Raw genomic sequence first — 11421 nt, 5'->3', positions numbered from 1 at the left:
GCCTGACTCCTGCCTCAATGCAGGCCAGTCCCTTAAAGGCACAATTTGGCTGTGTGTGTAAATTTTTTTTTTTTTTTTTTTTTATTTAACAAGAAGCCTGATTTGGGTAACCCTCACCTTATTCAAGTGTGTTCAATGAGATTATCCATGTGACTAAGTGCTGCTTGGGGTGGATAAGGGCTGCAGAATCAGACCTAGAACAAAAGAGGAGGAACTTATCCAACCAGCAAATTACTCCTATTCCTACATGGTCTGTTTATGCCTCAGAAATAGTCCGTGGAAATGAATCCTGACTCCATGAACTTTGATTTGAGACTCAGCCCTGGGGCTGCCTTCCTTCACTTATTTGAAAGGCCAAGGCTGGTCCATTAAACATTTTGGATATGATTTTTTAATATAGCTGCTCCCCAAGTGGATAGACTGTTGACATTTAAGCGTTTGTCATGTAACACAGTGACCGTATCTTCTGACCCTTAGTGGTGAAATTCATGCTTTAGTTTCCCATTATTTTGTGTTTGCCAAAGGCACCCAGCCAAGAAAAATGTTTAGTCCAAGTGTAATCCGTGATAGTCACATATGGAGCAATTCTACTAAATGTTTGGCACAAATGTTTGTCACAGAAACCGTTCCCAAATGTACAAGATGTAGCAAGCCTCAGATATTTACAGTATGATCATTTAGATTTACATTCCTGGGGAATACAGAGGTTAAAGTAAAAAAAAAAACACACACACACACACACACACAAAACAAACAAAAAACCCAGACAGAAATCTCATTCATGTTTGTATTACATTTTTAAATATTTTTATCTAATCAGCAGATGCCTCCATCATAGCCTGGACAAGGCAGCTGACTAAAAGGCTTCAGGTTGACCTAACCTAACCATTAACTTCCCAAGGTATGTATAAGACCTTTTGTTCCATAGTATCTTTCCATTTGATTTTGATTTTCAAATGATGTAACAATCCCAGTCATGCTCAGTCTAGCCCGGTGTTACTCTTCTTCTGTCATTGATTTACTCAGTGGCTTTAGTACTTATGGAAAGTGGAAACCAGCCCTTGAGACAGAAGTCTTTTGTTTATTCACACAACAGAGCAAGTTTCCACACCCCCACAAAAGTGTCTCAGCTCAGAGCCAGAGAGACCATTGCTTGGGATGAGCAGGTAGTTGTGCATTCTTGGTCTCTTTGCTGACAGATCAGCAGGAATACCGTAAGTGCCAGTTGTGATGGTAGATCACCAAACAGCCATCAGGTAATAATGACCTTCTGTCTCACCCTGAACCTGGTCCAGGTTTGAACAACGACCTACTAGCAAAAGCTTCTGTATTGCATTACCAGTCTCCAAGCCAACCAGTCCTTCTGGCCTGCTCTTTTCTCCCTTTGTTGTTGTTCATGAGATAGTGCTAACATTTTTCAATGCATTGGTGAAATTCCCCCGGGCACAAATGCCCATGCCCCACTTAAACACTCAGGTCTTGTGCTGGTGCTCTGTGCAGGGATGATGGTCATCCTCCTTTTTATGGATGTGATATTTGCTCTAAAATGGTTCCATAGCTCTTTCCAAAATTTAAAGCACAAAGGCTCCACCTGCCCCCATGGGTAGGGACCTATAACTAGCCCTGTTTTACAAATGGGGAAACTTCCTTAAGGCAGAGAGGTGAGATGATGTGCCCAGAGTCACTATGATGTGCCCAGAGTCACATGCACAAGGCTGGGACAGAACCCAGAACTCCTGACACCGAGCTTTGTGCTCTCACCACAAGACCATAGTTCCTCACACATGGTGTGTCAGTTGTTCTCACACAAACCCTTTGACTTGGGCGGCAAGCTAACACTGGCAATATATCTGGCTTGTACTGGCATGTAGAGTACAACAGGTGGCTATGAGTAATAGTAAACAATCATGCCTTTTAAAACAGGAGGGTCAGCGGTTACTTCTTTTAAAAAAAAATGTTTTCCAACAGTTTTTAGTTTTTGTACCGTGAATAGATTGTTTTCAGATGTTGCCATTTTTCCTCAGTTCATTTCTCCCACCCCACCATTAGCTATCAAAAGCAATTTCTTAATTAACCCCCCCCCCCCCCAGTTTTTCTCCCTAGTAGTTAATCAGGGATGTGGCTGGTTAGTTACTAGTTAATTTGGCAAAGCAACATTATTCAATAGCTATGGGTTTATAGCACATAATCAACTTTTCCTGCTGTGAGGGGGCTGGAGTGCCCTGCTCCTCTCCTTTTCCTTCTTTTGAGCCGCTCTTTGGTTGTCTAGATAATTTCTTGCCTGGGTGTGTTTATGAAGAAGAATGTAGAGGCATAAGTTTTGTTCTTTCCCCATCCTTATGAAATGTGCTTGCGTTCCGGTGAAGCATTTCTTCCATTAATGAGTTAGGTGGTCGTCTTTGACAAAGCAAATGTTTTCAATCAGAAGCTGTCCAAATACAAAGGCTCAGAAGAAAAGTAATGGTCCTGCTTTGGTTTAGGTGGTATCATTGTATTAACTATTTATTGTCTTTGGAGCCCCGCCAAAGATAGGCTCTCCTACTTTCTATTATTATTTATATCATGGTAGCACCTAGTCCCCTCCCCCCCCATTATGCTAATCACTATACATGCAAATAGGAAGAGACTGTTCCTGCTCTGAAGAATTTACAATCTAGATAAAGGATTTGGGAAAGGAAGCATTATTATCCCTATTTTGGAGATGGGGAATTGAGGCTTAGAGATTAAGGCTGAGAGTCTAAAGATATTTAGGCACCAAACTCCTATTGAAATCAATAGAAGTTAGGGGCCTAAGTACCTTTGTAGATCTGAGCCTAAATGACTTGCCCAAGTTCATACAGTAAGTCAGTAGCAGAACCAGCAACTGAACCCATATCTCCAGAGTCCCATTGTAATGCCTTAATCACACGGCTGTCCTTCCTCCATCTGTTTAGTCTCTCGATCTTTAGTCAGGGCAAGGACTGATCCCTATAGGTGTCATCTCTGAGCCACTGACTCCTGCATTAACTCACATTGCTGGGTCATCATTTCCCCCAGCTCATGGAAAATCACTGCTGTTTTACCCTTTTGTACAATAGATTTCTGTTGTGTTTCTCCTGGAGATAATAGACCCACACTCTCTAAGCAGCTGGAAAATACCTGCATTTCAGGGATAGTTTCTTGCTTTTAAATATCTTGACTTTGTACCTTCTGAGGTTCACCCATCACTAGTCCTAGCATGTGGCACTGGTTTGCTCCTTGTTCTTTGTACATGAGTGTAAAGGCTGGGTGTTTTATTACCCAACTTCTCTCCATTTTCCTTGTACCACCCAGAAGATTGTCTAAGGCAGCTTGCGTCAACCTGTGTCTACACTTAAATTTCGCTCCTGCCAATGTAACTGCCCCATTATGCTGACTCAATAACTCCACCTCCATGAGTGGCGTAAAGTCAAGGTCAACGTAGTTAGGTTGAGGCAGTGTCAGTGTAGACATTGTGTTGCTTATGTCATTACTGGCTTTCAGGAGCCACCCTACAATGCCCCATACTGACAGTACAATCGATACAACAAGCACTCCTGGTGAGGATGCTCACTGCCAACACAAGGAGCAAAGCGTAGACATGCCCAGGGCCTGGTCTATGCTGGGGGGTGGGGGGGAGAGGGAATCGATCTAAGATACGCAACTTCAGCTACAAGAATAGTGTAGCTGAAGTCGACATATCTTAGATCGACTTAGAATCACTTACTTCACGTCCTCGCGGTGTGGGATCGACGGCCGCCGCTCCCCCGTCGACTTTGCTTCCGCCTCTCACCGAGCTCAAGTTCAGCAGTCGACAGGAGAGCGATCTGGGATCGATTCATCGTGTCTACACTACACGTGATAAATCGATCCCCGATAGATCGATCGCTACCCGCCAATCCAACAGGTAGTGTAAACATACCCCAGGCAATGTAATTATTATGGTGGCTGTATGCTGATTAAACTTAGGTTGACTTAATTTTGTAGTGCAGGCATGACATAAATAACACTGTATACAGACAGCAATGCTCGATTAGGAGTGTTGTCTCTAGATAGGATGCGTTCAGAGATTTACAACAGGTCTTTAAAGCACGCAGAACTTCTGTTCAATCCTGTATAGAATTCTGGTTCTGACTGCACATGCATACATGCTATTATTTGCAAACAATTCATAGGAACATGGGACAGGGTGGAGTAGGGTGAGGTAACACAACCAGAGGCAATAGGGACATGGCTTTAGTTCTTGTTGAATATATTAGACTTTTAAATGTTGCTATTTCTTCACTTTGATCCTTTTAAAAGTTCATAGGGATGGTCTGGTCACTCCCTATATATAATGGAAGCTGAATATTAATTTCCAGTTAGAGAGACAAAGGGAGTGAGGTAATATCTTTTATTGGACCAGCTTCTGTTGTTGAGAGAGACAACTTACACAGCTCTTCTTCCAATTTGGGAAACATAGCGTCACAGATAAATACAAGGTGGAACAGGTTGCTTTGCATAAATAGTTAATATATATCTCAAGGAACAATTCAAGGTGTAGTGGCCAGTTAACACCTCTCCAGTCATAGGGGAGAAAGAAGAAAAAATAAAAGCTGAGGGGGGAGGGTTAGTGGGTTATAGATTGTTGTAATAAGCCATAAATTCAGTCCATGATTTTTAGTGTCCAGAAAAGTTATGAATTTACGCTCTTAAACCCTTGAAATATGTGTTAACTGCTTATGCTAAACAATCTGTTCCCCCTTATATTTGACAGAGACTTTCTGACATTTACCAGATCTGAAGAAGCTGTGGAAGCTTGAAAGCTTCTCTCTCTGACCAGCAGAAGTTGGTCCTAAAAAAGATATTACCTCACCCACATTGTCTCCCTAATATCCTGGGACCAGCACAGCTACAACACTGCATACCAATTTCCTGTCAGTCAGCTGAGAAATAACCACATCTTAGATGCCCAGCCAACACGGGATTTTCTCACTAGACTACTGTATCTATGTTGGTGCAAAAACCCCCAACCAAACAAAAAACCTGTGTCATCATTCTTTGCTTTTACAGGTGAACTTCAGAGTCCAAAAGGAAACCTGAGTGAAGTACTGAAATAGGTGCTGGATACACATCTAACCAGGCCAGGTGAAGCATTCAGCACATAACTACATTATACCTTTCCCTTAATTTTTTTTTCAGGTGTCATGGGGTCAACTGCAAATTCTGGACTCACTAAAGATGCCTCAGAATGTATCACTCTGGGATGTTGCATACACCATAAAAGTCAACAACTACATGATATATTTCTGCTGTGACCACAGCACACTTTAAGCCTTTCCAGTGAGAGAGAGCCATTATTTTAATGCAGACAGGATGGCTTTCCTTGCTAGCAGGCACATCAAAGAAATTAAATTCATGGTGGGAAGGACTGGCAAAAGCAAGCCAGTTATGACGCTGTGTAAACTTTAAGTATATATAATGTAGTTATTTTTTAAGGTTCCTTACCTAGGAACACAGGAATTGCCACATTGGATCAGACCAATATCCATCTACTTCAGTATCCCGCTTCTGATAGTGTTCAGTACCAGAAGCTTAAGAGAGGCAGAAAGCCCCATTCTAGGTGGTTATGGAATAACCTGCCCATAGGGGAAACGTCTTCCTCAAGAATAAAAACGACGAAGAGTCCTTGTGGCACCTTAGAGACTAACAAATTTATTTGGGTATAAGCTTTCGTGGACTAGAACCCACTTCATCAGATGCATGGAGTGAAAAATCAGGAGCAGGTATAAATACATGAAAGAATGGGATTGCTTTACCAAGTGTGAGGTCAGTCTAACGAGATAAATCAATTAACAGCAGGATACCAAGGGAGGAAAAATAACTACTGAGGTGGTAAGAGAGTGGCCCGTTACAGACAGTTGACAAGAAGGTGTGAGTAACAGTAGGGAGAAATTAGTATTGGGGAAATTAGTTTTAGGTTTTGTAATGACCCAACCAGTCCCAGTCTTTATTCAGGCCTAATCTGATGGTATCCAGTTTGCAAATTAATTCCAGTTCTGCAGTTTCACGTTGGAGTCTGTCTGTTTTTGAAGGTTTTTTTGTTGAAGAATTGCCACTTTTAGGTCTATTATTGAGTGACCAGAGAGACTGAAGTGTTCTCCTACTGGTTTTTGAATGTTATGATTCCTGATGTCAGATTTGTGTCCATTTATTCTTTTGCATAGAGACAGTCCGGTTTGGCCAATGTACATGGCAGAGAGGCATTGCTGGCATATATCACATTGGTAGATGTGCAGGTGAACGAGCCCCTGATGGTGTGGCTGATGTGGTTAGGTCCTATGATGGTGTCCCTTGGCTAGAGATATCTGGACAGAGTTGGCACCGGGGTTTGTAGCAGGGTTTGGTTCCTGGGTTGGTGTTTTTGTTGTGTGGTGTATACTTGCTGGTGAGTATTTGCTTCAGGTTGGGGGGCTTCCTCAAGAATGTCTTCCTGAAGAAGAGCTCTGTGTGGCTCAAAAGCTCCTCTCTCTCACCAACAGAAGTTGATCCAATAAAAGATATTACCTCACCCACGTTGTCTGTCTCTCCTCATCCCAGTCAGTCAGTGTGGATGTTCTCATTATCTCCATAAATGTCTGGTCCTTTTTAGAATCCTACTATGCTATTGGCACCAATAATAGCTTGTAGCTGAGTTCCACCGGTTAATTATCCATTGTATAAAGACGTATTTCCTTTTGTCAGTTGTAAAATTTGTTGCCATTCAATTTTACTGAATGTCCTTTTGTTTTGTTTTTTTATTATGAGAGAGGATAATAAAGATATAAGATAATGTATATAACCTCTATCATGTCCTCCTTTTATCTTATCTTAGAGTTTTATACTGCTGCCCATCATCATAGGGATAGCTCAGTGGTTTGAGCATTGGCCTACTAAACCCAGGGTTGAGAGTTCAATCCTTGAGGGGGCCACTTAGGGATCTGGGGCAAAATCAGTACCTGGTCCTGCTAGTGAAGGCAGGGGGCTGGACTCAATGACCTTTCAAGGTCCCTTCCAGTTCTAGGAGATGGGATGGGATACTAGATGAGGCTCAGATACTAAAGGTATTTAAATACTGAACTCAATCAAAATACCTTTGAGGATCTGGGCCTGCGTGTTTCTCTGTAAAATCAAAAGCTATACATGAAGTCCCTAGTGCAGTCTCTGGCATGTCTCCCTTTTTGGGGTAAAAACTCTTCGTAAGGTAGGGTTTGTGCTTCGGGTTTTTAACAAATGTTATTTATTTGTTTTTGTTTTTTACGTTGATTTGTTTCAGATTGTTCCAATCTTTTATTTAACATTTACTTACTGAAGGGTCAACATCTGACCTGGAGGGTTAGCGGGAGCCTCAGGCATGTATCGGAGAACAGAATTTCGCCCATGGAAAAGTTATGTATACACAAGGATCTTTAAAGAGAGAGTAAACGCTGAAAAGACATGTGTTATGGAGTAAAAAAAAACAAGGAGTCTGGTGGCACCTTAAAAATGAACAGATTTATTTGGGCATAAGCTTTCGTGGGTAAAAACCTCACTTCTTCGGATGCATAGGGTGAAAGTTACAGATGCAGGCATTATATACTGACACGTGGAGAGCAGGGAGTTACTTTGCAAGTGGAGGACCAGTGTTGACAGGGCCAATTCAATCAGGGTGGATGTAGTCCACTCCCAATAATAGATGAGGAGGTGTCAATTCCAGGAGAGGAAAAGCTGCTTCTGTAATGAACCAGCCACTCCCAGTCCCTATTCAAGCCCAGATTAATGGTGTTAAATTTGCAAATGAATTTTAGTTCTGCTGTTTCTGCTGTGTTATGGAGTGAACTCTGTACTCCAGGTGCAGTAGGCAGAGGGAGAATGCCATTACCTGACATAAGAAAAACAAGTCAGAATTCTGACACTTGTTTTCTAACAGTCTGTAAGAAAATTGGTTAAATTCTACATAACATTTATCTTTCATGTTCTGCGTTCGCTTTATAAATACTCACAAATCAAATCTTTCCCTGCCTGCTGCTGGTTTTGCATTCTGTTTGACTCCCTGACTGTCTGCTAAAGAGGTAGATTTGGACCCTCTGCAACATTTCATCCTAACAAAATGAATCAGAGCAGGGCTGGCTCCGGGCACCAGCCTAGCAAGCTGGTGCTTGGGGTGGCACATGGAAGGGGCGGCACGTCCGGCTCTTCGGCAGCAATTTGGTGGCGAGTCCCTCACTCCCTCTCGGCGGGAAGGACTTGCCGCCGAAGAAGTGGCGGCAGTAGAGTCGCGGTGGGAGTGCTGTAGATCGTGATCACAGCTTTTTAATTTTTTTAATTTTTAATTTTTTGGCTGCTTGGGGCGGCAAAAACCCTGGAGCCGGCCCTGAATCAGAGACCATGATGGAAGAGGAAACCCCCTTTGCCAACTGGACCATTGCTCTCAATGGAGCTGTGTTAATTTACACCAGCAGAGGCTCTCACCCTGAATCCTTACGTATCCCTATGTGTATAATGCCTGCACTACTCATCCCTGTCCATGGCATCTGATCAACCATAGGTGACTGTAAGCCTGCTGTCTGCAGTCTTGGGTGTAGCTGCATGTTTGTCCAAGTGGGGAGTGTTCAAGGCAAGCCCCAGAATGGGGAGTGGTAGTGGCAAGCCCCATCCACTTCCAGACAGCGAGGGGGTGGACATGTGCTAGTGCATGTGCCAAGGGAGAGAGCACCCTAGAAGGTACCCAAATCCACTTCAACTGGTGTCCTCAAGCTGCTACTGAAGCTGCTACGGAAACAACACCGGGGAAAGCCAGGCACTTAAAAACTAGCTGGTGTTTCCATGAAGGGTCTGGTGTTCTGATTCTCCAATAGCCTGCTGTGTTCTTTGATGGGTGGCAGCATGCTGCGGTTAGGTTATTCATCACAGTCAAGGAAACAAGCTTGTGCATGTCAACTATGCATGCAGTTCATGTATTGCGCAAAACCACACCACGGTCCTTTCCCTCACCCCCTCATCTGTCTTTCTCCTTTTCATTCCTGTGCTCCTTGGGGCAGGAACTGTGTCGTGGTCTGTGTTCAGAAAGTGCCAGGCACAATGTAGGTGCTACCGCAAACTAAACAATAATAGGTGCTTGCCATTTGTGTTTTCCAGAGATGCCTGTTTTGAGGGAACATGGTGGTCAGATCTTGCAAATGGGCTGTCTGTGGAGGGGACCCTGTGCACTAGAGTTGGGGGAAGCAGGCGAGAGGGGCGGGGATGACCTGATTAAAGCAATATGTGAGAATCCTGGGGTGGTTCTTTGAATGTTCAGCAGTACTTTTTAAGCCTGCCTCAGGGCCGCCCGGGGGGGGAGGGGCAAGTGGGGCAATTTACCCCGGGCCCTGCAGGGGCCCCCATGAGAATATCGGAGGCTCCCCCCCCGCCTCCGCTTTCCCCCATCCCCGATGCCTCAGCGCGCCGTGTCCAGGAGCGGCCCTGGACAGTGCTGCAGTAGTGAGGCTCGGGCGGGGCCTGAGGTCCTCCCGCTTGGAGCCACGTGGTAAGGGGGCAGGGCTGTGAGCTCCGGCGGGCCGAGCGGCAGGAGCTCCTGGACACGGCTCGCTGAGGCTCTGGGAGAGGGGGGAGGCAGCATGGTAAGCCCCTCTGAGCTGGGCACCCCCCAATCCCCAGCTCTGAGCCCAGCCGCTCTGAGCCAGGCACCCCGTGACCCCCCAGCCCTGACCCCCAGCTCTGAGCCCAGCCCCTCTAAGCTGGGCACCCCCCGACCCCATCCCCCCCACAGCCCTGATCCCCAGCTCCGTGCCCCGCCCCTCTGAGCGGGGCCACCCCCTGACCCAGAGCCCAGCTCCCCACCCAGCTCTGGGCAACAGTAGAGCCACCCCCAGGCAGCGACAGCCCATTGGCATCAACCATCACCATCACCCAGCGACAGCCCATTATGTAACTGCAAATGTATACATACCATTAAAGCATTTAATGTTTTTAAATAATGTAGTTTGTGTATTTTCAAATGATTAAAAATTAATTTTTAAATGTATTTTATTTCACTGGTTATTTTTTACATTTCCAAATTCATGTTACGATAGTATTGCAACTTTTTTTTATGGAAAGGGCCCCCGAAATTGCTTTGCCCCAGGCCCCCTGAATCCTCTGGGCGGCCCTGACCTGCCTTATGAGCCAATGGGCTCAGTCCTTCTCTTATTGAAGTCAATGGGAATTTGAGCAGGGATTGGGTTCTAAGTCAGTTGTTAGTACAAATTCCCCTGTATTCTGTGGCTGTAGTAATGTGATTCAGTTTCAAAACAATTAAGCTCAAAAAAAAAAAAAAAAAAAAAAAAAAAAAAAAAAACACCCCACATTAGGGACAATATAACTTTCTCTTTTTAAATACATAATTATTACAGAATGTTTTAAAAAGTCCCTTGGCTACAGCTTACCTTCAGCTTCTTGTAACCCCTCGCCCTTCATCCAAGCTATTAAAAAAGCAGGCCAGGTAGCAATCCTCCCCCATCACTGGAAATGTTTTAATCAAGATTAGATGTTTTTCTAAAAGAGATGCTCTAGTTCAACCAGGAATTAATTCCGGAAAGTCCTATGGTCTGTGCTATACAGGTGGTCAGACTAGAAGATCACAATAGTGCCTTCTGGACAGGGGTGGCAGGTTTGTAGAAATTTTGGTGGTGTCAGAACCCCTTGCAACTCTGCCCCCCATCTGCCTAAGGCTCTGGGAGGGAGTTTGGGTGTGGGGAGGAGGTCTGGGGGTGCAGGTCCTGGGCTGAGGCAGAGGATTGGGGTGCAGGAGGAGTGCAGGGTGCAGGCTCTGGGAGGGAGTTTGGGTGGGGGAGGGGGCTTGGGGTCCAGGCTCTGGGATGGAGTTTGGGGATGGGAGGGGGTGTGTGAGAAGGGGGTGGGGGAGTAGGCTCTGGGAGGGAGTTTGGGGGTGGGAGGGAGTGCAGGGGTGAGGGCTGTGGGATGGGGCTGGGGATGAGGGGTTCATGATGCAGGAGGGGCTCAGGGCTGGGGCAGAGGGTTAGGGTGCGGGGGGATGAGGGCTCTGTCTGGGGCTGGGGATGAGGGGTTTGGGGTATGGGAGGGGCTCACGGCTAGGGCAGCGGGTTGGGGTGCGGGGGGTGAGGGCTCTGCCTGGGGTGCAGGCTCTGGGGTGGGGCCAGGGATAAGGAGCTTGGGGGTGCAGGCTGCCCTGGGGCTGGGGCCAGAAAGGAGTCCCCCCAGCCCTCTTTCCCCCCGGCAGCTCACTCACCTTGCACCACTGTCACTGCAAGTGCTCCTAGGGCCCCTCTCAGGTCCAGGAAGCCCCCTCTCCTCCCCTGTGGTGGGTGCCGGGGGGGCTGCCATCACGTGTGCACCTCCTCCCCTGCTGCTGCCCCTCACTGTAGCCTCATTGGGGGTGGGGGATGGAACTGCACCTTGCTCAGTGTG

At 45.8% G+C, this 11421-nt stretch overlaps 1 long non-coding RNA gene across 1 annotated transcript; it reads left to right on the top strand.

Moving 5' to 3' along the window:
• Positions 1-819: 819 nt before the first annotated feature.
• LOC135983936 (uncharacterized) lies at positions 820-6821 on the top strand. Its single transcript, XR_010601798.1, has 2 exons — positions 820-901; positions 5050-6821. It is a non-coding gene; the product is annotated as an uncharacterized LOC135983936 (long non-coding RNA).
• The last annotated feature ends 4600 nt before the right edge of the window (positions 6822-11421 follow it).

This window comes from Chrysemys picta, chromosome 1, assembly GCF_011386835.1.
Source record: "Chrysemys picta bellii isolate R12L10 chromosome 1, ASM1138683v2, whole genome shotgun sequence".
NCBI lineage: Eukaryota > Metazoa > Chordata > Testudines > Emydidae > Chrysemys > Chrysemys picta.
This window is presented reverse-complemented; position numbering and strand designations above follow the sequence as displayed.